Source organism: Rhamphochromis sp. 'chilingali', assembly GCF_963969265.1.
Source record: "Rhamphochromis sp. 'chilingali' genome assembly, chromosome: 9".
Taxonomy (NCBI): Eukaryota; Metazoa; Chordata; class Actinopteri; order Cichliformes; family Cichlidae; genus Rhamphochromis; species Rhamphochromis sp. 'chilingali'.
Genome location: NC_137936.1, coordinates 9,754,086 through 9,775,979, shown reverse-complemented (window position 1 = coordinate 9,775,979; position 21,894 = coordinate 9,754,086). Strand labels below are relative to the sequence as shown.

General features: G+C 42.2%; 1 protein-coding gene across 8 annotated transcripts in view; it reads left to right on the top strand.

The window, feature by feature from the left end:
- The first annotated feature begins 1,752 nt into the window (after nucleotides 1-1,752).
- Nucleotides 1,753-21,894, top strand: part of sulf2a (sulfatase 2a) — a 46,991-nt gene continuing 26,849 nt past the window's right edge. For 4 of the 8 annotated variants that reach the window (XM_080892196.1, XM_080892191.1, XM_080892193.1 and 1 more), the window contains exons 1-2: nucleotides 1,758-1,896; nucleotides 15,452-15,581. The gene's annotated coding sequence lies outside the window, so the exon portion shown is untranslated. Of the gene's footprint in view, nucleotides 1,897-15,451; nucleotides 15,582-21,894 lie in introns of all 8 variants that reach the window. The other 4 variants (XM_080892194.1, XM_080892195.1, XM_080892189.1 and 1 more) reach the window with 3 other exon arrangements.

Sequence of the window (21,894 nt, the reverse complement as noted above, 5' to 3'; positions counted from 1 at the left end):
CCCCCTCCTCCCCTGTCATCAATATGCTTCATGTGCCACACGCTCCTAATGTTAAACATTAAGAGCGTGTGTGTTGTTTTGTTCTGTGACATTTTGTTATCTTAATGCACAGAAAATGGCATTTGAAGCATTTAATTAATTGAAAACATTTAAAGGATAAGGAAACTGTGCTGGGGTTCATGTAGACGGAGGAGGATGGAGGATGCATTTGGAAAAGGGTGATGTGAAGGGATTAAGTTAGTATGCTAGATTATCCCACACACCTCAAATCTGGAGTTCACCCCCGCAGCCAGCTACAGTTTTGATTATTTTATTTTATTTTTTAAGAAATACGCAGATAATTTGATGCCTTTCAGTCAGTCCTGCCAGGTGAAAGTACACCACAGCGACTCCTGCCTGCCTGCCTGTTGTGAAAGTAGCACACTAAAGCTGGTGGCGCCATCTTGTGTGTCAGGTGGGTATCTAAACACGACGTGTCAAGAGATCCTGACAGCAAACATGCAGCGAACTGCTCAGTGTGCAGTGTGTTGAACAGTTATCCACTCATAACCGCGCTCAACACTTAGCTAGTCCACACTTTACTCGACGGCGACGCTTTAATACGAATAGTCGGTAGAGGTCGCTGCAAGATAATGCTAGCCCACGTCAGGTCGACAACACCGGGCAGTGAGGATGTGACCGTTAGGTATGTCAATGTAGTGTATTTGTTGGAGAAAATAAATATACTAAATATATAAGAAGCCAACGAAAAGTATGCTTTTGATTTTGATTTAGATTTTTTTTTTTGCCATAACCATATCATGAATCCCCGTTGTCTCCCTAATAAACTGCTCATGTTTTTAAAGCTAAATTCATATTTAGATTATGCTTCATCCCAGCTGCATGTATGCCTAAAGAAGTGGTCGTGCTTTCTCAGCAATGAGTGCTTTAGCTTGTTTTGTTTTGCTTTGTTTTAGGAATAAATCACATGAAAGTGATCTTTTAGGCTTGTATCTGAGGGAAGGTTTTTTTTTCCTTTTTTCAGCTGCATGAGTCACCAATTTTGTGTTTATTTAGTAAAACAACTCATAGACGCACTTTGTGTTGCACTAGGAGACTTAAAAAGCAGTTAATAGGTTACCAGACTCAGCAGTCAGTGAACTGTTTCATTTATGCATTAATTAAAATAAGATGCTGTTATTCCTCCACCAAGGAGGAAAACATTAAACCCAAAACAGCAACCTGTTTTGGGTTTAATGCAAGTCATATACACAGTCACGATGCACAACAGCGAGATCATCAGCTTTTATTCGATGGCCGTACTTGCCCTTGGAGCCAGTGTTTGCCTGCTGCTGGTCTATAAATCTTATCTTTGTCAGACTAACAAACAATGAACGCAAACCGCTTGTGTTTGCAGTTATGTCATGCAGGAGAACACTTTCATCAAGCTGTGAATGTGATATTAATAGACTGCGAGTGATGTTTGAGAGATTCAATAAACTGAATGAATTATAAATGATGTGTCCCGGAAAATATTAGCCAACTCTAATCTCTGAACAAAACATTAGAGACCCCGAGAACTGTTTCAGCCTCCCTCTATATTGCTGCAAGACATCTAGCATGTTAAGAGACAGGCTGGTGTCTGTCAAATACTCCCACTGTTTCTCCCAGCCTTTCTCCATCTGTCCCTCCCTTTCACACAGAACCCAGACTCAGGTCAGCGATATGGCTCGGACAGTTGTTTGGGGTATCTGGGACATCCATGTCTCAGTGCAGCTGTCACAGTAAGGTCCTTCAAAAAGCTCTGAATTATACTGTTATTCTTTTTATAGGCACACTTGTTAAAGAGAAGAAGCTCTGCATGACAGAGGTCTTCACAGGGGAGAAACAAGGCTGGCAGATGGAATCATTCAAAAGGTAGGGAAGCCCAGATTACAGATATTGGTTGCAAGGGGAAGAATTCAGATCCTCAGAGAAGCTGATGTGCTTAAGCAATATTTTGTAAGATTTCTAATGAGTACTGGTCCCCTTTTGGAGTGTTAAAGTATAAATCTTTGGTATCACTTTAGGGACTATCTTCACACCAGCTTGTAATTACAACTGACTATAAAGAGGGTAGAGGTAATTCTTCAAGTGCAAACACTCAGTTAAACAGGCAGTGTCTCAGTGTGTACCTGGCTGAAGTACAGTGACTGTACATTATGTTTTTCTTCTTAAAACTGTAGTGGCTCGCTAATGTCAAAGTATATGATATGATTTGAAAATATTGCAAGATAACCTAACTGCAATTTGACGACGAGGTTTTTAAATTTAGTCTTTTTTTGGTTGTTTTTTTTTTTCTTTTTCCAATGAAGCTGGATCATCACATTTCTGTGCATTCTCCCTTTCTTTTGTACGTGGGAGAGTAGTAGCCTGACATTCATGCTTCCATATGAACATGTATAGCTTGTTTTTTCTGGCATAAACATTCAACTGGACTCATGGATGAGCTAATTAGACATTTTAACGTTGTCGATAAAACATAATTTTCAGCATCATAACTTAGGAACAGAAAGGGAGATGATGTTCAAGTTTCCCACCTAATTAGACCCTAAAGCCTTTGACGGTCCTCTCTACACAAGTCTGTAGAAACATAGATGTAAACTGCAGCTTGACTGGAACGAATGGTGACAATTCTATTTTAAGGATACTTTATCTTGATACTTCTCCAGTGTGACCTACATGCTCAAAAACCTCAGCAGAGTTTGTGTGCAGCATGGATAGGAACTAATAGGTCTAAACTCTTTTTAGCTGTTTCAGTTAAAGATTTCTGATATTGTTCGTGCTGGCGCACTGACGCATTGTTATGACTCGCTGGGATAAAAGAAAAGAGTCTCCAATAGCTGCTCTGCTTTTTTCTGCTATAGTAAATCAAACAAAGGTCTTGTCTTTCATTGTTACTACGAGCTAAATACTTGTGTAGACTTGAGATAGACTGCTTCAAAGAGCATGCTTTCGCTATCTAAATTCTCATTTCCATATGAAAATACCTTTGAGTACCTTCCAGAGAGCATAAAGTGATTACTGCTTTATATTAAACTCAGTATAAACATGCAGTATAACAGGTAGCACTTAACTGGATTACTGTAATCTAATTATAAGACCTCCCTCCCAAATCTCTTCCCGTTCGGGAGTCGTCCTCACCGCAACGGTAGATTTCTCTTGTGCACACTAAGCTCTCTGTGTGTCGAACATAATGTTTCTGCTCCTCTGCTGGTGTGCCTTTATCTCCCCCTGTCCCTCCTATCCATCCATCTGTGCTCTTCCCTCGCTGACTTTGTCTCTCCTCTGAGTGTATTCCAGCCATATTGTAGTTTGAAGTGTTTCTGCTTCTAATGAGCCGATTGTTCTTGTGTTTTGTTCCCCTCGGGGAGTGTTGTGTTGCTAACATTCTGCTCACAACCATTTTAAAACATATTCACTGCACCAGGGAAGGATTGGGGGCCAACAAAACAATAATGCCTTGGAGCATGTACAAAATGAAAAATGTGTTAATGACAGTCGCACCAGCGAAGTGACAGCGTATTCTTTTCCTGTCAATTAGACCTTGGTTATTCAAAAGCAATTTGCAACTCCCTGCAGAGTAAAATGTGTGCCATCTCCCAGGCCTTTCACTGTGATTGTGTAAGTGATGTATTCATTCCATTTCTCCGTGTGTGTCCTAGTTTGAGATAATATTAAGGTTAGAGACAAGCCACAGCACTAAATCTACACAGTTTTCTTTCTCATGAAAACACAGAAATTAAATATGTAGCTCTTTTTCAGGTGTGTGTGTGTGTTGCACTCCTGCACATAAGGCTACAAGGGGTATTGATACAGCTGGCATTCAAGGCCCTGATTAATTGCCATGGCATTTGGCTGTTCTTGGTAAATGCCATATCCCATGCTGAGCGCTTGGTTAATGGATGTCTGCCCATTGCAGGCCCAGCATTGTCCCTTTCTTTTCTCTCACTCCTTCTTTCTCTCTTGCACCTATTCCTCTTATCCATTTGCTCTCCTGCCTTCTCCTCCACATGTGCTTCCTAAAGGTTAGCTGTGCTTTATTAGCAGGAATAGATGCACACATAGACTGGTCTCATGCAGCTCAGACGTCCATTCTATTTGACAGTTTTTTCCAGAGTAAGCTCGACATACAAGGGCTCAGTCTGCTCTGTTTCTACCAGCACCGGTTCAAATGTAGCTGAAGGTTGCGTCTTCTCCCTTTTCTCTTTGATCTGTGGTAAATGTGTTGTGATAAGAGCTGAGGAGAGAGCGCTACCTTCAAGTGTGTGTACTCACTAAAAATTCTAGTTTGTCTCTATATCTCTAAGAAGAAGAAAAAAAGATATGAAGAATTAGCTCTCGTTCTCAAGTGAATTACTTTGCTCTATCTTAATGAGGTTTGCCGTGTCAGAGGGAACAGTTCAGAGCGTGCATGCTAAACAGACTGAAATTGGAATAGAGTATTAGCTCACAACTGCAAAAATACCTTCTCTCTCCAGCTCTAATTCCAACACTGCCACGCAATTATCCATATACACAATTTTATCTTGTCACTTCCAAATGGCAATATTTTTCTTTTCCCTTTCGGAAAAGTAATTCCAAAATCTAATTAACTGAAGAAAAACATGTCACCAGTATTGCTGGAAACATCAAATGTAGTTATGCAAATGGCCCCGTGGATTGTAGAATGTGATTTGACAGAATCTCATTCTGGACGATTCAGGTCCAGATAGTACGATTACTCAGCCATATCTGAGTGAAGGCAAACAGGGAGGGATGAGGCTGGTAATTTATTGTGTTGGTATTTCTCCTGTTTGACTTCAGACAGCTCATTAAGGGGCGAGGTGTCACCCAGCTGGACAGAAAGACAGACAGGAGCGTTCCTCTAATGGGCCCTCCTCTGCTCTGTCTACATCAGCTCTTTTCTGCATTTTGCTTTGCTGGCTTAATCTTCGACTTTTAATATTAGGTGCCAAATAAGATTTTACACAATTCATCATTTCATTTCTCATGGGGGAGAGAAAGGTGCTACTTCATCCTCCCACTTGTCTTTAGTCTGCTTACAGGGCTGTTTTAGGGCAGCAGTGGAGCAGTGGCCAGAGGGCGGTGATAAGAAAAGGATGTATGCCAAACATTTCTTTTTCAGGGCACAACGAAAGGAGATGACGGCGGCTGTGTTATCGCAGTGTGCTGTACAGGTGTCATTCTGCCGTAGCTAGCTGGCAGCAAATGGTCCATATGCTGCGAGAATGCTGCAGCTCAATTCCCATTTGTCTCTGCTGTTAGATGTGTGCTCATGTAAACACAGGCAGTGAGGGCTTTTAACCATAACCCGTACAGTTACATAACTGCAAAATCGAAACCACAAAGAGAACATCAGAGCCCAAATTAGCCTCTTGAAGAAGAGCGCGCAGAAGTTTTTCTAATGATTTTGAAACATTTAGTGCTATAAAAAAGTAATAAACATACTCACACATTAGCAGAAAGCTCCCAGCAGTGTTGCCCTTGCCTTGTGATGTGAGTCCTTACACCAAGCCCTTCCCCACACCCTGACAGCTCCTTATTGCACGCCAGCCAGTGTTTGTTTGCACACACAGAGAGCCATACAAAAAAGATGTGAGGTCTACTCTGGTGCAAACAAGTAATTAACCATTGAAGACACCCAACACGCCTGCTTGCTAATCATAGCCATTTAAAGCTGCCGGCTTTATAATTCAGGCCATTCTTCCACTACGGTGAGTGCACAGATTACAAGGATACTTCAAGGCACTTGAAATTTCAGCAAACGGTGAGAGTCCCGTGTGACTGAGTGTACGCATTGTTTTGTGTTACAACAGGTGTGCAAGTAGAGTGGCTTTGTGATGCGATGTGTCTCCAAATAAAGATCTGAGAATATGTAGCGAGCAAGTTCATAAAAAATGTTCATTTAATTATATTGTAAAATTCACCCATTTCTTAGTAATTCAGCTCCTCTGTGTAGCCGCCCTCACATCATTTTAAAGTGATTACAAATGTATTTGTGCTAAAAACACTGGGGTGCCTTGTTAGACAAACCCACAAGCACTTCTTATTTAATATGTGTGGCAGATATTGCTCTGAGTGCTGTACATTAGGAATACAAATAACACAGCGTCAAAGAGGTTTCTGTTAATTAGCTGGAGATGTGAATGCTGGCTGTGGTCCATGTCGGCTTGTGTTCCTTGGGACCGCAGACCACGACGGGGGGCCACTCTTTGATCTGTGGATCCCACAGTCTGCTAACAGTTCCCTAACCGCTGCGCTGCTGCTGCACATGCACGGATGGGAACGAAATGTGTAGCTTAGTGTTTGCTTCTGTACACATGAATGAGAAAATCTGTCGTCCACTTTTTGCAACACTTTCCTTTACTGTGAACCTATAAACACTCGAGGTGTTTAAAGGCCTGGAGTCTTTAAGTTAGCTTAGATTTGTTTGTGGGAGGGTTGTTTTGCGTTTTTTGGCTTTTTCCTTCATCATAAAATTTCCAATTTATTTCCGTTCATTTTTATTTATATATCACAAGTTCACCATACCAGTTTTCTCAGGTCACAAGACACTAAAGAACAAAGACTCTACAATATTATGGAAAGAAACCTAATGATTCTCTACAAGCGAGCTCTTCCACTCAGGATTTGTATTTATTTCTCAGCTTCAATTTGGTTACTTCCAAAAGCCTGTTTCTAATGCAAAGGTAATGGATTCCTTCAGCATATCTACATGCATGTAGTAATTATGCCACAAATAGTTTCAAAGGTTGAGATTTGCAAAACCAAACTTTGGATTCCAAAGATGTGTCATGTTTGTGTGTGTTGTTTGGAAGCGCTCGCCTTCATTCATGTCATTCTGTTGTGCTTGCTGTCTTTATTTTCCCACCAGGGTTCTCTGTTTATATACCACTTGCTGATCCCCCCCTTGTTGCTGGATCATCTTTGTACTGTCAGTAGTCAACCACTGGAACCATTTTCATTTTGTATTCCTTGTTTCTTCCTGTCAGGTGTTTTTGGATTTTTTGTGTTTTCACCTTCCACTTGCTGTTGTTGTTAGTTTTGTTTTTGTCTCACTGTGTAAATGTGTATTCTCTTTCAGACTTTTGTTTCTGTTTCCACATCCTAAATCTTTTTTCTTTTCTGAAAAGTTCAAAAAAGTTGAGTAAGCAATGTCCTCTGGTTAAACTGTAGCATAAATAAGTCCACAGGTCCATGCTTAACCGTGGACCTATGGACTTATTCATCCATAATATAGTGGAATTGATTTATTTTTGTAAGCAGGGAAGCGCTGGCAAGTCTTCTAGTAGTCTTCAAGCTAAGATTATCATGTGCCTAGTAGTAAAAAAAACATCCTCAAGCCTCCTCCTGACTTGGCTAGCTAGTGGCCCAGTAGCCTGCTGCCTGCACCAACTTCCAGCCTGTTGCCTGTCCCTGCTTCTTCCCAATGGCTGATCTAGTTTCTGAAACAATCCAGATGGTTAAGCTGGCTCTGTTTCCACACCACCCTGCTCAAGTTCCCCAGGTAGCTAGTCACTAACTGGTGAGCCACCTGTAGGGTTGCCAACCGTCCCTTAAAATACGGAATCGTCCCGTATTTCGAAACAAAAGTACACGTCCCGTATTGAGCTAATAAGGGACGCACTTTGTTCCGTAATACAGTGAGAATCAAAAGTAGTCTATAAATGTTTATGGAATTAACGCTTTGTTTGAAAACATAATTCCCAGCCCCTCTCCTGCTTTGTGACCAATGAGCTGACAGCACACTTATGACAATTCGAGTATGACAATTCAGATTACCGCTCATCTCATTGGTCGAGGAAAGGTCGCTTGCGGAGAAAATACCGGAAGACAACAGATGACCACAACAAGAAGCATGGCCAACAGGGAAACAAACGCCGACACTGCGGTGCAAGTCTCGGACGACAGTACACCTAAAGCTGGACAGACACTGTGCGATTTTCAAACTGCACGATTGACTCGCAGGGGTTAGAAGTTGGTAGGTCACGATGCAGGTCTCACACTATACCGCCCGATGCTCTAATGCGACCTGAGTGCTCACACTGTGCGTCCATAAAATGAAGGTTATAACAGAAAATCTGTCGCTCGCTCTGTCTTTCACTCACACAGACACACACACCACCACCATCAACTTTGCTAAACTGCTAATGAAAAACATTGATCAGGCAGCTGTGATTGAGCAGCATGTAAATCCAACTATTTTCACGGTTGTTGTGGTCGTGATAATTTTGTGATGCCACATCGAAAAGGCTCGGATGAGCTTTCCAAAGTTCTACAAGTTGTGCCTCCATCGCTTGTGTCCAGATCACACGCTGCACAGCTGTGCTGCGCCGTCTTTTTCACCGACGTTTACGTGTTTGCGAGTGAGCAGTGTGAGCGGCTGCGGTGACACGTCACGAGCGATTGATGATCGGGAGCTGGTCGTGAGGTGTTAATCGCTTCTCGTTACCCCACGTATACTACACGACGCACGATGAAGGCCAAAATCGGTCCGATCACTCAAAAATCGTCTCAAAATGGGCCTAAAACCGCACAGTGTGAGCCCAGCATTAGAGCAGCAATGTTTGTTCCCCTCAGAGAAAGGGAAGAATGGGAAAAGGAAAACACCTGGCTGGAAAAAGTTAATATGGGCATGTGCAGTGAAAATCAGCGCTATGTGGCCAGAAGTGTGATAATATAACTTATTTTGTGTAATAAACAACTGCAAGGATAGATGATTACAACAAATAGATGACTAATACATAAAAGTAATACATAGATGAATAATGATGATGAGTTAAGATGCTTAATCATGGGAACAAGCGGGTTTACAAACAGGAGCAGCTGATTAGCATTAGAAAAGCTGAAATAATACCTCAACTGAAGCCAATTGTACTAAATGCACTAAATGTGCACTGTTACAAGAATATTTTTCGTTCTATTGCTTTCTATTAATTTATATAATTTTAAGTTAAGCAGGACAGAGTTCTTTTAAAGAAAGATTTACTTATATTCTCAAAAGTTAAGCATGACAGGCTTCTGTTCAAGAAAGAGACCTGTTTTACTGTGTTAATGTTGTCATTTTGAGCTAAAAATAAATGGCTAAATGATCACTTGTTTCACATGTGTTCATATCACAAAGAATAGAATATGCATCTACTTAAATCAACTTCAAGTCAAATGGTTAAAAAAATAATTTCACACACAAAAAAAGAGCTAGAAAATTCACCACACTGGGAAGGGTGAAGACAACTGGGTCGCCCGGCCCTGGCCACGAGGTGTCCCTTATTTATTTTTCAGGGAGTTGGCAACCCTAGCCACCTGTCACTTCTAGATCCTGAGTATGTTAGCAATTGGGACTTCTAACCTCCTACCTCGACCACTCCCTATAATTGCAAACCTCATGCCTGATTCCAGTTGTTCTCAGGAGTCTGAACTCTGGGGGCCCATTTTGAAGAGAGCACACACTAGAAAAGGTGGTTCAGTAATGTCAAGGTTTCATAAATGTATAAATATCTGCTGACGCGACTGACCTAACATTTGCCATAGCCTTCACCTATTCTTCCTGTAGAGTTGGCTGAACTCCTAGCTGGGGAACATGTGTCTGTCTAGTAGTACTCTGGTCCAGAGTTCACCCACCTTTGAGGTCTGGCCTTCTCAGTAGGCCACCTGCATGGCCTTCAGAGTGGTTCCATCTCTTCTGTTGGCCTCCTGCCTGGATCCTATAGTGTCTTCATCTTTACTTCTGGCCTCCTGCCTGGTTGCCAGAGTGTATTTGCCTTCATTGTTTTCCTCCCACCAAATCCCTTGAAAGGGCTCAGCCTTCACCACTAATCATCCTTGTCTGCTATATTCTGGCGATATCTTCATGAGCAAGAACAGATGCCGTATCCCCATATTAAAACTAGTGCTGTCAGCGTTAATCTAGTTAAAATGACATTCACGCCCTAACCGCAATAATGTGGCAAATCTCCGTTGGCGAGTTAGCGCGGATTGCCCCGTGCGTGGGGCTGGACGGTGCTGACGCTAACGAGCTAACCGCATTGATGCTGTGCAGATGTCAGTATCTGCATTTATAACAGCCAATAAATGAAAATTAAAAATAAAAACGGGATTCACTTACCGCAACATCTGCAGTCAGGATAAGCAGTCACACCATACTGGTCATCATTTCACTAAGTCAACAAGTTTCCCCTGCACTTTCACACGAGAAGGATGGTGTTGGCAGCATCTGACTGATGGGAAAAATATGAAGAGGTTAAAAACATAATATAGTAGAAACTGAAAGCTCTGTGCTTAAACATTTAGAGCAAAATGGAGTACATATACCTGACAACGCTGCCTATAGTCATACTGGCAAAGAAAATGAATCATTCAAACGTATGTTTAGTTTGTTGACTCACTGCTGCCAATGCCTGTCGCACACAAACACCAAATAGCCAGTGAAAATATAGAGTATCACATAAAGAAAGAGACATGCACAGTTTTTGACTTTCTGTTTCCTTAATTATATAAACATGGGTTTATGAGTGAAAAAAAAACATTATGCAGGTACACGAGGAATATGGAAAAGTGGGGATTCAGTTTTAGCATAAGCACCATTTGAGCATTTTCAATCAGTTCAGTTGCCTTTCCCACCTTCAAGTAATGCATTTGGGTTCTTTTATACTCTTGATGCACAGCGGAAGATTTATTCCATGAAGCCCTGAGTTCGCCTCCCCCTGCTGGCTGATGATCACATAACATGGGCTCAGTTAGCAAGCCTGGCGGGGTGTCCCAATTCTAATTACTATGTGTTAGTACACCATGTAGTAATGTTGACAGCACACTGTTTTGGCAGATCAACAAATCGTGTACTGTTTTGTACTAACAAGAACGATAGAAGCAGTGCGGCACGGCTGTCAAGCTACTGCTTAGGTACGACAGTCTTTTCCAGAATATTTTGAACTGTCAGACAAAGGCATATCTTATATTGTTGGTAACTAGATAAATCCCAGTGTTTTCCATGTCTACACGGATAATCAAACCTGTTCAACCAGGACACCATTTTTTTTAACTTTTGCTTTCCTTTGTGTGTCTGTGTTTGTTGTTATTTGTCCTTGACGTTTTGAGAGTTCTGTGTACGACCTAAAAACTAGAATGAAATCTGTAGTTCTTGTCGAACAAAGGGAGACAAAGGCTTTCCCACAGTTGTTCTCTTGTAGATTTTATATTTTATTGCAGAGCATTTAGTTGGTCTTATTCAGACTTTCTTCAGTGTGAAATAACCAAACGCTTAGCAATTAAATTTAAAATCTGCACTGAGGACTTTGCTGAAGCCTCTGTTTGTCATGGTCCTGGGTCGGTGACCCAGCGCTTTTAGTTATCATTTTCTAGTTTATGATGATGATGATTATTATTGTTTGAGTTCTGTGTGTTATATTTGGTCTGCCTTTGAGTCTGTCTCTGTCTATGGTGTCACCCCATCTGTTTGTGAATCTGTCTGTTTAGTTCAATGTCTTGTCTGGTTCCATGTGTCTGAGTTTCCTGTTTTATTGTGAAGGTTTGTGTCATATGTAAGTGTGCTCAGTTTACGTTTCGCCTGACTCGTCAGCTGTGATTTCTCCCAGGTGTGTTCCCCTCCTGTCTCTCATCCCTTGATTTCTGCCGTCTGTGTATTTAAGCCCTGTGTTTCTCTGTGTCAGTGTCGCGTCGTACCCTCAACTAGCTGTGTGTTCTGCTTCTATGTTCCTAGTGTTTGGTCTCCTGCTCCAGTTTAGTGTTTCTTTCCAGTGTTTCAGTCCTTGGTTCCTCTGTTCTGACTTTTGGTTTTCTTTTGGTGAGTTTAGTTTGTACGAGGTTTTTCCCAGCAATAAAGCTGCGCCTTAAGTTTCACTTCCGTGTCTGAGTTCTGCATTTTGGGTCCACCACTCCTGCTTGCCTGCCACACAGCGATTCATGACACTGTTCTTTTTAATTGTACCATTCAGATTTGTGGGACATTCATAAATGAATTATAACATCACCTCAGGGTATGGAACTCGGCACTAGAAAACAATGGCCGCTCATAACAGACTTATGAACTATTTATATTTTCAGTGGGAGCGTGTGATGTGGCAGTGACGGGAAGGATGAAATAAATAAGAGGAAATTACATTGGACATGACAGGGCGATGTGTGGCATGGAGGGATGTAATGATGTAGGGCTAAGTCAGCTAATCTATTCTGCTGTTGTGACGACCTTCTGTGCCACAGAAACATGCACCGAGGAAACATCCGGGAGCAATGAGCACAGCTGCAGAATGTGATTCTTTACACTATTTGTATTTGCAGTAAGTTAAAAGAGTTAGCCCCTGGTCATACATATGTTTAATGCTCTGATGTGTGTGCACAGTGTTTCTTTCAAGGTCTTGTATTTTTAGGATTATTATTATGTTTAAGCCTATGCAAGCTTAGGAGGATGATAGACTGGGTAATTTGGTTCCCTGCCTCTGAAGCTGTGTGCTCGGAGGTTTACTATTATACCTGCAGTCGTGTTTTTTTATTTTGTTTTTTAGGAGAACTTCTCTCATGCTCAGTTCTGTCAATCTTGTGTCCTGAAGTCCCCATGTAGTCAGCTCCTGGGTTCTTCTCTTCTTTTTCTCGCTGTTTTCTTTCTGTTTCTCATCATAATGTGGCTGTGGTGATGTAGTGCTGTCTCAATGCACAGGACCTACTTGTAAACTCACACACCCTCAGATCAACCAGGGATTCATAAATGCACAAAGGCCAGGGTGATAAGATAAGATAAGATAAGATAAGATAAGATAAGATAACCTTTATTAGTCCCACACGTGGGAAATTTGTTTTGTCACAGCAGGAAGTGGACAGTGCAAAAGTTATGACGCAAAAATTAGAATACAATAAGAATAAATACAGTACACAGCTGTACAGAATAGAATAAAATAATATACTATATACAGTAGTGGTGGTGGTGAAGAGAAGTCAGCCTCGAACCAAGTGGCCCTTACCAAGAAAATAATAGGAGTAGAGCTCTCAAAGATAGAGAGCGCCGGTGAAGAGAAGGTAGTAAGAGGGTCTGTTTCATTTGCACCGAGTCCTCCCCTCGTCATGTAGCCAGCTGACAGGGAATATTTTTATCAGCCTGGCGTACACAGTGCAGAAAGGAAACGAACTCATTTGTAAAAGCACACTCACAGCCAAGGACAAGATCTCAGCATGATAGAAGAGAGCTGTCTTTTTGTTCTATCAGAAGTGAAATCATTCATTTTTATTTATGCACCTGCCCCACCTTATCATGCAAAGGTTGTGCACAAGGCCTTTCCCACTTTGTGTCAAATGAAGCAGAAAACAGAAATGTAAAACGTGTTCCCCGCTGTCTGGACCCTTCCTGTGCTGAATTTTCTCTGTGTCAGCATAAAGACATTTATTGTCTTCCTTCGCATCGTATTTTAGTCTTTCCATTTCTTTCCGTGTCTTTTCTTCCTCGCCTCTGTGGAACTTTCTTCGAATGCAGTTGGGCTGAAAAAAGTCACCTTTGTTTAGATAGAGAATTTACTCTGTCTGTGCATTATCCACGATATTCATGGTTTACATGTCTGTTGATTTGCATGAAGTTACAAGTTGGTAGGATGGCACAGCTTAAGAGTGCGTGAGAGGAGGCAGCAGAGACGGAGAGTGGGCATCAATTAAGCATGTGCTGAAGTGGCGTCACTGGGCTGCTGTGTTGGCATGTCTGCACCGTTCAGGAAAAACATGGCTATCTCTGGGGCATTGTTTGTAATTTGGCATGTAAGAACAGCTAGATGGCTCCTTTATGTAAGCAGTCCCAGAGTCGCAGACATAATCTCATATGCATATATTGAAGAAATAATAATTTTACAGAAGTATATTTTGTTTTAAGATTATTATGAAAAATATTAGAGCAGCCTAATCCATTTTTACAAAGGGCTTATGCTTCCAATTGGCTTGTGTGACAATGCTTTTGAATGTGTTTTTTAATCAGGATTAGTGTTGAATGAATCTTATGTGGAAGCAGGAAACATAATTTTCTTCATCCTCAAATGGCATGCAAATCCCTTGCTCTAAATTGCTTGTTCTTCATCTCCAAAAGGACAGTCATGGCCAGAAAAATACTGTTTGATTTATTTATTTATTATTTTTCCAAAACAACACGGTTTCATCTCTTTGCAGCGACACAAATAGCCTAAGTATGACAAAGTGACAGATAGATGATCCATTGCAGACGATGTAATTGAAAACGCTAGGAGGGGGTGGACAATTAATCTCTCTTTCTCTCACTGCTTCAAATTTCCATGGAGAAATACCTCAAAATGCAGATAATTGATAAGAGTGTTATTGATTAGATGGTTTGGGAGGGGAGGCAAAGAGGTGCAGAGGTTTTCCATCACTAATCTTTCTGGCTGTGACTGCATCTAAATAACCTGCAGAGAGGGATAAACAGGCGCATCCATCATGGGATGGCTGGTGGAAACAATGATGAATGCCTCCACCCTCTGCCACCCTCCGCTGCACCTCTCTTTCCTGGTCAGGGATAGGAAGTGACACCGGCACTCAGGAGAAATACCAGGCTTCAACTGAGCAGGAAAACGCCTGCTTTAGCTCTGCTGTGATGGAAGGACTCGGGGCAGACTTTCGGTGCGGGTTGTTAGAATTATCCCCAGCCCTCCATCTCCTTGTCTCTGTGAGCTTGTAGGATTATCCATCTTGATTGATCCTGTTTGTTTTGTCAAAAAGAGAATCAGTTTGGAGGATTTCTGAGTGTGTGAACTCTCCCATGTATCCCTTCTGTGTGCTTGTATATAAATTGATTGTGGTGTGGGTTTCTTTTCTATCTGCATGCCCATGCACTGCGAGCCAAATCCCCTGTGCTGCTTCGACCCAGTGAGCAGGCGTGCCCACGCCAGCTCTCCTCAGAGGTGCCAGTCTGATAGATATGGTGTGTGTGCCAGGCTGTGCCTTTTCCTCCTCAACCCTGCGGCACTAAGATTGATCCTCTGTTCCCTCCCATTCTTTTCTCTCTTTTTCCTCTGTGTGCCTCTGCCTTTATGAGACTGTGAATAGGTGAAGCTCCCAGGCTCCAACAGATGGCTGGAGCTGCCCTGGTTCACTGTCTTGCGTGGATGCGCGCACGCAGGCACACACACACAGATATATATGCACACACACACAATGCCCACAAACATTACTGCCCTGTGAATCAGACCCAACAGGAAGAAAGAGAGCAGAAGCACAGCTAAAACTAATGGGTAACAGCCAGGTAGGAAGACGGAAAAGACGTGCTCGAATAACAACAACAATATTCCAAAAGAAGTGGACAAAAATGCTGCTGAGAAAGGGAGCGAGGGTGAAATTGAATTGTAGATTGAGGGAGCCTCTCTCCTCCCTTTTTCCCTCCCTCTTTTATTTATCTCATGTGAAACCACGCCTCCCTCCTTTCACTTGTCAGTGCATCTATAACAGTGAGCTGTCTGCACCGGGCTGTGTGTGGGGTGAGACGATCTCCTCGCTCTGCTAGTACAGCGGACCCGATCTGACCGGACCAGACGAAGCTGGATGGTACTTGACTGGCCAAACAGGTGTGTGCATTTTTATCTGTGCCTGTGTGTGCATTTGTCATAGATGACTGGGGACAGCATGTGTATCCCTCAGTATGTGATTGCTTGTTCCTCCACAGGACTTGCTTTCAGAGTAGCGTATCTAGAAGGTACAGTGCTGGAGCTTTGCCCTAGTTTACACTTGAATGCTCTGATCCATTCTGTTCGCCTCTGAGATTTATGCGTGGAGTCGCTAACGGCACTGCTTATTGTGGTAAGAGAGATGGGACTGTTCATCGGATGCACTGGAGTATCTGGCTTTGAATCGGAGCAGTAAGGGGATAAGCTGCTGTTTATTTGGTGGAACAAGTTGGTAGTTTGGGGGCTTTAATTTGGTTTTTAAGCGATTGTCTCTATAAGTGTTTTTCATGTTTCAGCATGCCTTATAATATGCCACCGAAAAGCAGCTTTAACAGCAGCTGTGCTGAGAATCTGCAAGTGTCTACTTTATCCACTGAAACAAGTCAGTGCAGCTTTTACTGTTATTTCGTCTGTCTTGGTGTTACATCCTATTTATAAACTTCTCTTTGTCCTCATATTTCCCAGTTTTGAGAAATGCTTTCGTTGCTTTGTATTTACTCAGCCAAATATAATCCTGACTGTTGCTGAATACTGTGTGGTGTAAAATTAGAGTGAAAATCTGAACTTTTTCCCAAGAAAAGACCAGTCCAATTTTGAATGCTTTACACTGAGTAAACCTCAATTTGCAAACGGACTCCTTCATTCTTGAATCGCCATTTCGTTAAATGCAGCCGCTGCCACTCCTGTAAGAACCTGCACAGCTTTAGTCTGGTCCCTGTGAATGTACTCGTATCACTGTTTTAACGTCTTTATGGGTCAAAAGGCTGTGTCACCACCAAGTGGTGATGGTTAAGAGCAACAGAGTCAGGGGATGACCTAGTGGCTGCAATATTAATGACAGAGACTGCTGAACGTCCCGTGTTCTTTGTAGTGATATGGGGTGAACAAACGCAAAGATGGAGGAATGGACGGAAAGTAAAGAAGCTTCAGAGATCTGTTCTTAAAGCATTCATTATTTATCACAACGCACTCTGCCATGGAAGCTCTAACCCCCACATCAACTGGCCTCTTTTCTCACTAACATGCCAGTGGACTGAAGGAGGATGCTCCCATTTAGTCTACCTGTCGGCTAATCCCCGGACATTTTAAGACTCCATCTTTATGCTATACACTTACTCTCGTACACATGCACACACCTACATGATGTTTTGTTCATATTTATGTTTGCACACACTAAGCAGTAATTGCAGGGTTACACTCACTAATGTAATGGGATGTGAAATTACAGTCGCTTATTTGTGCTGACTTAATTGCAGACATGCAGCGATTGCACGTTCAGTGCAAAATTTGTGCTCATGCACACCCAGCACATGCAGAGCACTCCGTCAACCATCAGCCATTTTCCTCTTAGTTTTGTTCTTTTGTTCACACACTCTTTCTTAGACACATGAATTCCACACACACACACACAAAAACACAGGCACAATCAGTGGGAGTGACGACCTTGAGACCTGTTGATGTTGTTTGCAGCGGCCGTGTTGTGAATACATAAGAGGCCATGTGGGGCTCCCGGCAAAAATGGGGTTCTTGACACGCCATTTGTAAAAATGGCTTGAAAATGTGCAGGAGAACTAGCGATGTGAGTCTAGTGTCAAAGTGAGACAGCAGCATGAATATGTATTGTATGTTAATCCCACACGCTTGACTCAAGCTGTTGATGAAAACAGAGGACACGTTCCCCCATCTTCACTCTGGGGAGGAAGTGCTATCGACAAACCTATTGTCAGCACATATTTGCCTCATCCCTGGGCACGGGGGCAGAGTGGTGACAGGTGGCAGATATCGGTGACAGCAGCCAAGGTGACACTGCAGGATGGGCTCTGAGGGCCCACGGGCGACTGGAGCAGCGCTGGTGTCTGCTCTTTTTATTGTCACCTTGACCTTTTGTGGTTATACACAGGGTGGTTAGATTAGAGGGTCGTAAAGCTAATGTCACCCATTAGCTTCATTCAACCCTCTGCATGCGATGGTTTACTTCACCTGCTCCATTTCCTGGCCCCTTACATTTCCTACACAGTCTAGCTAAAATGTTCCCGGTCCCTTTGTTTTTAGGCATATCTTCACTTAGAATGACAGATAAACTCACTGGGCTGCCATTAAAGTGACAATAGAAACTTCCCCCACAATCCTCCTCAGTGCCACTGTTAGAAACACAACACTGAATAACACACTTGTTTAAGCCTAATAACTAAACAGACTGTGTTACTTACTGATATAGTAGAAATAATACCATATAAATTTCCTGTTTAAATCTCTTGTTAAAAAAAATGCATGCCGGCCCGAGGTTTGCTCTTGTTTTTGGTCCCTAACACTCGCCACCTTCTTCTCTTTTTATTTTCTTTTTATCTCCCCCGACGGAGGAATGGGGCTCATTTTCTATTGTCAGGTAGAGTTGTCACAGCTACTGTTGTGGTTGCATCATCCAGCAATTCAGCTACCTGGGGTAAGCTACCAATAGATACTGAGGAGAACAAAAGAGCTTCTCCTCCTGTTTTGGTTGTGTAAACCACAGGGCAGCCATAGTAAATTCAGACTTTTGCAGAATTTGCGGTTAAACATTGTTGTTATTCTATAGCCTCTACTTGTGCACTCAGCATTTCTTTTAGAATGACTAATTAATGGCAAATCTTGGCAATTGGCTGTTTAAACATAACATAGTCCACTGAAAAGAGGCAGAAAGGAGGGGGTGGGAAAACAAAAACCTAACGTATACCGCCACGTTAGACCTTGTGATATATCGGCTGTGGCATTAATTATATATTGGGCTTAATGAATATGTTGGGTGTATACGACTGTATTCAGAGATTTTTAAGTAAAACACTGCTTCATGTTTTATAGGAAATATGTTTTCAAGTTTTAACCAGCAATCTAGGGTTGTACTTCTCACTGAAGAGCACAGAAACCCTCTTTATCCAGACAATAAGTAGTGGCCACGTGAATCCCTGTTCATCTGTGTCTATAAGCTGCTGTTAGCAGGTCCTGCTGAGGCGGCACCAGGAGATCAGTATGTAAATCTGAGAGCTTCTGCTCCTCTCAGCTAAAATGGAAGAAAGGCAGAAGGACTCCTTGAATGAAGCATCTCAGACACTCCTCTCTGGAAGCACAATGAGAAAGAAGCACAGCCCAGGACTGATAGGAGCACGCTGGTGAAGTACATCGGTGTAGTTCTTTCTCCGTGTTTGTGCCTGTGTCGCGTCGGATAAGTGTGCGCTGTGTGCAGATGCAATTCCCACTGTTTATGTGTGGAAAGCCATTCGACTATTGTGTGCGAATGCAATCAGATTTCAATCTCTTCCCTCTATATGGCTGAGCTGCTGCGGCGGAGGTGCCCCCACGGGGAAATGTAATTATACCCTGCTGGCCACAGAGTACAGGCTTCACTGGCCTATCTGTCTCAGGAGAGACAGCGGCTGGAGGCCCCTTCTCACTTGCAATATCAAACAGCAGCGATGTCACTAAAGCCCTCTTATATCTGTGAATTTTGTATTAAATCCGTGCACCGCAATCTGCTCCTCTAATCAGCTTTTAAATCCCGGGGTTATCTGTGGCCTTTTGCAACAGTTTTGTTACAGTTGTGAATAATTTATGACAGAATTAACTGCGGTTGCTAAGAGCAGTGATTGGGAGATTTCAGAACACAGCCAATATCTGACTCAAGTTCAAAGCCATTTTTCTCACCTCTTTTTTTCTGTCTGAGAAGCGAAATCTTATCAGCGCAGATGTAATTATTGTCGTAATTGCTTTCATCTGCATTTTCTCCACCTGCGTCCTTCGTGAATGGCATTGAGGCATTGAAGAGTTTTTTTTATTGATCAATCTCTGATGTATATTCCTCTCATCCAAGCATGTGCTTCTGTTTTCTATAGCTGTGGCTCCTCTGCTGCCTGCTCTCAGCTTTGCTCTGAGGTGTGTGCTGAGATGATGTCCATTAGTAAGACAAAACAAACAGACACACCCCACTCTCCTGAATTTAGGCAAACAATCAATGAGAGCACTCAGATAACAGCAGACTAAATGGCCCATTGATGTTATGATTAAATGAATACAGGATGCAGAGATGATGGTAGGACACACCGACCCAAACCGACTAAAATATATTATTTTCTCATCTGGAATTTATATATACTGTACAAAACATCTCTCAAACCCTCCTGCCCTGTTCGGGCACTGTCGGCATGTGCTCAGGACACATGCCTCACAGTCGATCAATATTTTAGACTCCCACTCTTCCTCTGAACACTGAGGTTTTTGGTTTATTTGGATTTTCTTTAGGAAACTTTTTCTTGGTATCTCCAGTTTTTTCTTTGCCCAAAGGCTCCACTGTCACTGCTGCAGGCTGCTCTCTCCTTGTCATTATGGTCGCTTCCCATTCAGCTCTGCCAAGCCAGTCATGGCTACCAGTGCTGGATTAATGGTGTATTACACATTATTGGTCATTTATAAAAAAAAATTTTTAAAAAAAGGTGACACAGCTGTTGATTAAAAAAGCAAGCTTTGGATGCTTGGTTGGGAGCAGAATACGCTCAGTTTTTGTTAATAGAGTTGTGTTAGCATGTTGCATCCACTCCAGGAGCTTGTTGGCTTTTGATGTCCTGTTCACAGAAATGGATAGTTGCTTCTGTCCTGTGCACATTTTTTTTTCTTTTTGTGCAACAGTTTTGATGTGCATATCTCCATTTCTCAGCTGATGGGTCTATTATGATGTTCCTGTGTCCCACATGGACTTAAATCATGGATTATTCACAAGACACATTTGGGGTTTTTTCTATCTCCCATTACTGTGATAATTAAAGAACCTAAGTAATGCAAGTAGGGACAAAATTGTTAGATTCATAATTATAATGTGATTGCTCTTCTTAGGAAATATAATGTCTTGCAGACAGATAAAATATGATTACAGTGTAGTGTTACTTTGAACTCCAGTACATTACAAAATAATAGATTGAACTGATCAGAGTGCTGATAGGCATAATGAGCGCTGTGTGATCTCGTTTGACAAAGGCTCAAATATGATTTAAAGCAAAGAAAAAATTAATAAATTTTAAAGAGAGAGAAAATGAAACAAAAAGCTATGACAAATGTGGGATATTCTTTAAGTCTTTGTTAAATCAGGAACAATGAGTTCAGCAGCAGTGAAGATTCCAAATGGAAATACTGAAAATTGAAAATTTTACCCAGCAAATTTCAAAGCATCATCCATTTCATCATGTTGTACCTGGTCATGGTAACTTATCAGAAGTTCAGCTGAGCCCGAACGCTTCTGTCTTCTTCATTTCCCTGATTTGCTACACTCTAGCTCTACCTTAATCTCAGTTTCTGTGTTCTTCGCCCTCTCTCCATCCCTGTGTTTAAGTCACAACTGCAGTTTCCCACCTCGTTGCGCACCCTCACCCCTCCCTCGTGCCTCTCCCTCAGGTTGTAGCAGTCATTGTTGTGCCAAATAAGGTTTATGGAATTACAGATCTCTGAAATTGGATTTTCTCACTCCACCAAAGCACTGGGATTACAGATTTAAGCCCGGGTGCACTGGGGCACAACTGACCTGTGACTGAAGTGTTTTTTTCTGGCTTCACCCCAAGGTGGCAGATCAAGAGATTGATGTGCCAACAGCTCTGGAGTGAGAAAGGCAGGCAGGCCGGCAGATTCTTTGTATCAGTATGTACCTGGCAATTAAATAGATTCAGAGTCAGACAGCTTTTTGGCTTGTGCGTCTGGATTTCTATTTCTCTCATGTCGACCACTCTCACTCTTACACACTCCTCCACGTCTGTCCTCACAACTTTGAGTGTGTTTGATCTAATTCTCATCTAATGAATCTTTTGATCTTCCTCGCCTGACACCCAGACACATCCCAGATTTCTACATCCCAAAGTAGCTCAATTCGTTCTAATCCTTAAAATCTGGCTGCTGGTGAAGCAATTGATTCCAAGTGATGTACAAAGATTTGCACTGTCTGCCTGAGGCTTGTTTAAAGAACTGTGGGATTTCTTAACTAACCTTGATCCTCCCCCACCCCTCCCGTCCCCTACAAATCTACCTCATCACACCTCTAGATCAATTCTGTCATTATCGCTCAAGTGATTGTACATTAACCACAATTGGAGTGAGGAAGCAGACAGCGCTGTGAATGCAACATTAAGATGTTGGCAGGAAGGTGGTATTCATTAGAAGTGGTGGCTTTGTGAACTCTTAATTGGAGAAGAGATAGGAGTGA